Source organism: Helianthus annuus, chromosome 4, assembly GCF_002127325.2.
Source record: "Helianthus annuus cultivar XRQ/B chromosome 4, HanXRQr2.0-SUNRISE, whole genome shotgun sequence".
Lineage (NCBI taxonomy): Eukaryota > Viridiplantae > Streptophyta > Magnoliopsida > Asterales > Asteraceae > Helianthus > Helianthus annuus.
This window is the reverse complement of record NC_035436.2, coordinates 85,877,384-85,881,421: the sequence shown is the minus strand read 5'-3', so window position 1 is coordinate 85,881,421 and position 4,038 is coordinate 85,877,384. Positions and strand designations below refer to the sequence as shown.

General features: G+C 36.2%; 1 long non-coding RNA gene across 1 annotated transcript; it reads left to right on the top strand.

Annotated features, from left to right (window-relative positions):
- The first annotated feature begins 460 nt into the window (after nt 1-460).
- Nucleotides 461-3,357, top strand: LOC110942924. Its single transcript, XR_002594868.2, has 5 exons — nt 461-1,104; nt 2,288-2,395; nt 2,518-2,620; nt 2,719-2,967; nt 3,063-3,357. It is a non-coding gene; the product is annotated as an uncharacterized LOC110942924 (long non-coding RNA).
- Nucleotides 3,358-4,038: the final 681 nt, after the last annotated feature.

Below are 4,038 nucleotides of genomic sequence, written 5' to 3'. Positions count from 1 at the left end.
GGGTAACTTTAGGGTTCAACTAGAAAATTTCTTGGTATAAATTTTGGGTATAACTTTTGGGCTAAAAAATATATATAATGCACTCGTGATAAGTGTAGTACCCCTAATTCAACCTTGTCCCGATGTCCCGAGATAGAATCCCAACAACTTAGTCGGGCATAGCCCTGACATATGTTATGAGGCTCAGATCAATCGGAAAAGGGTAGCGGTGATCGGGAGTTAAAACACTTAAAACAGGGCAAGGCTTTATTAAATAATAAATATTTAGAGAGAGAGAAGAAGTTGGCGATTTCTAGTGAGAGAGTGGAAAAGAAAAATTGAGTGAACAATTTTGATGGTGTGTAAGGTACCTTATTTATACTAAAAGCTTGGAAGCCATATAAGATCCACGTATCAATAACCATACACACATTTCTATCATTCCTACTTTACATTTGTTTTCACTTTTAATTTAATATTATTTATTATATAATACTCTAATTTACAACAATTCTATGCAATAGAGGTTGTACATTTTGCTTCCAATGTTGTATGGTGGTTTTGAGAAAACGGTATGCTACTGCTGCTGGGCTGTTTGTGTCCTATGCTTCTCTATCATCACTTCACCCTCATCAACACTCCGACACCACCCTTTCACCCTACATCAGCCAAAATACTCATCCCTTCCCTTCCTCCTCTTATATCAGGCTCAAAATTGACATTAGGGTTAAGTGATATTGGTGTTTCTTTGTAGTTTGTGGACACATTACTTTTCTTTTAAGCACATCCACCAACAATCTCTTATATGCCTCTTATATCAGGCTCAAAATTGACATTAGGGTTTTAGTGATATTAGTGTTTCTTTGTAGTTTGTGGACACATTGCTTTTCTTTTAAGAACATCCACCAACGATCTCTTATATGCGATACAAAACACCGGCGAAGGAGAGAGAGAACCATGTTTGAAGAGATAGAGCGCCACGAGAGTAGATATAGAAAGAGGGAGCCATCGATCGACGATTAAGAAGGTCACAGCGGTGGTTCTGTTTCTGCCGATGGCGGTGACTTCAAGAAACGAAGACCCGATTAGGGTTCAAGCGATATTCCGGCTATCCCTTTTTACACTGTAAGTTTGACGTTTTTTGAAGGTTGAAGGACATTCTTCGTATTACATTTTCGTTTAGATCCTTAACTCCGCACATTCATCTCCACATATTTGCATTAGGGCTTTTTTCTATCCATAACCCTAACTATGTTAGATATTATCAATCTATATAATAATGTACTCGATAGTTCCAAGATGTGCATGATTTGATCTGTGTTGCTTTCAATTGAATCCATAATTTATGGTTTTTTATTGTTCAATCTATGATGAATCAAATCTGGTTATGACTGCAGTAATAATTGAGGGTTTTGAATTAGGATTTGAATATTTGAAGACCAGGACTATTTGCATTGGTTATTAGAAATGTGATGGATTTGTTGGACTATTGTGATCTGATTTGAGTCATTTGTCGTTGTGTTGTGTCTGATTTGATCTATTTGTTGTGCTATTATGAGTTGACACATGGCTCGCCCCTTCATCGCGTCAACGACGCTTGTGACGAGAGCTAGCTCTTCTTCGTGGGTCCAAGAGGCCATCGATCAAGTGGGTTGGGGTAGCGGGTTCGATCAAGTGGGTTTTGGTTGGGGTAGCGGTGGACAACGATGGTTTGGGATGGGGTAGCCGGTGGGGTTGGGGTTATATTTATAGTGATGTTGACTGTTGGGGTTGGGGTGACCGCTTGGCTTGGCCAAACGGTTACAACTTAAAATTTAAATTACCCCGCTATGACATGGCCAACAAAGCGAATAGGAGCCCACCACATAGCATCGCTAGCCCGCCCCACGCCCGGCTTCAAACTCCCGCCCCTTGGGCCACGCCCCAACCCAGGCCCACCCGGGGTGGTGGCTTGGGCATTTTCACCCAACCCACGCCCCAACCCAAGCCCAATACCCCACAGTTATTGAAAACATCAAATGTTTGGTTTAAATTATTTTTTGATAAAACTTTTAGTATTAGTTTTTGCAAAAAAGTTATAGTTTTGGGGATACAAAAGTGGGATAAACATCACATGTTATGTTATATAAGTTGTAGAAAATGGTAACAACATTCATTTTGGGATGTTTTATTCAACTGCAATATATCTTTATTTGATGCTTTTCTAATCACACTGAATATTAATCATATTTTTTGTGTTTATTTGAATTTTTTTTTGGCTTGGTTTTTTATATGTGGAAAATATATTATTTACATTAGTTACATTCAGGGAGCACCAGGGCAACCGGATAAATATTCTCTCGTACAACGCAAGCATTGTTCTATAACTATAAGCAATTGCCGATTCAACGGATGCTTGATTTTGACTTCCTTTGTGGTGCGTTAAGTTTTCCTTATCCCCCAACCATCATTAATTTTTTATGAACTTTAAATACTTGTGTACTCATTACTATTTAGCTTTTGACTAATGTCATATAAAGTGTTTAATAAATGTTTTAGGGAGGGAAACACCTTCAGTTGCTGGAATCATCAACCCAGTTTCTGAGGGATTTTAGAAATTATTTTTTGGCCAAGAGGAAATCGCCATACCAGTACATTCAACGTATGTTTTATCTTTATATATATATTTCTGCTTGTAACACTATCAAACCTTATATTGGCAATAACATTATAACAAACTATTTTACATCCATATTGCAGCATTGAAGCAGCTTGTGCTGCCCATCCTATTGCTGATGTATTCATAAACTTTGCATCATTCCGAAGGCTAGTTCTAAGTTAATTTAAAACCTTTATTATGTTAATTTACGATTATTGATATTTTGGAAACGTATACAGTACTGCTGCTTCATCGAAACTTGCTCTCAAACAGCCTACAATCAGAGTTGTGGCTATTATTGTCGAGGGTGTTCCGGATTCAGACACCAAGGAGTTAATTTCGTACGCGAGGTTAAACAATAAGTTTGGGATTTTAACTGTTGGTTAGTTGGTTTGCCTAATCTACAGACCTGTGTACCTAAGTTAGGTGGTGATGGTGATTGCAGGTAGTTATTGGGCCCGCAACGGTTGGTGTACGTGCGCGCTCGATTGAATATGTCATATATTACTATTACAAAGCTTGCGTATCATCAGTTACAACAATTATGGCAGGAAGAAGAAACAACTTAGGTGACTTTCATTTCACTTGGATGTTGTGCTAATATGCCTTTGCTGGATGTTACTGCTGTATGATTTAGTTTATTATATTTCTTTTCCTTTTTGCTTCCCTTGGTGTATTGTGGCGAGCCTCTGGCTTGTAGTTTTTTTATGGGTTAAAAAAATGGTGTTTTGTTTGCCAAACGTGGCGCGTAATATATGTGGCCCCGACCGCAACGCGGCGGGTGCTATTTCTAGTTTCTTTCTAATTGACACGTATATCATCTTAACTAATGTTTTCAAACATATATACAACTAACAATACATGTTAGTTTAAATTTTCTGACATATGTCCCTTCAATTTTTTTTAAAGGCTAGTTATATATATTATTATATTAAAAAAATTTGGGATTCGAAATATGAAATGGAAATTCGAAATATGTTCCAAATTTCAAACATATATATTTTATTATTATAATTAATTCAACTGCTTTACTTATTTGGCGCGTATAACTTCTAAAATATAACGTTCTACAAAATAATGAATATGTCATTCGAACGAGAAAATTTTTGGTCTACATTTTGAACCAAGTTTCACTAGAAACGGAGTAGATTCAAAATACAATGTATTTTTATAATTTATTATATGATTCCTAGGCCTGTCTATGTACTTCATATTTCTAACCGTCGACTTACCCGTAATATACCTGTCTAATAACATAAGTTTTTATAGACTTTTATTTTATTAGAAAGGTCACCCATATACAGGCCAATTAATTAAAATATTATTTCAACCAACTATATAAAAAATAGTTTTTAAAACTATTTGGGTTGAATATTTATACTAAAAATAAACTAGTTACTAGTTACTAGTGGTTAATAAAT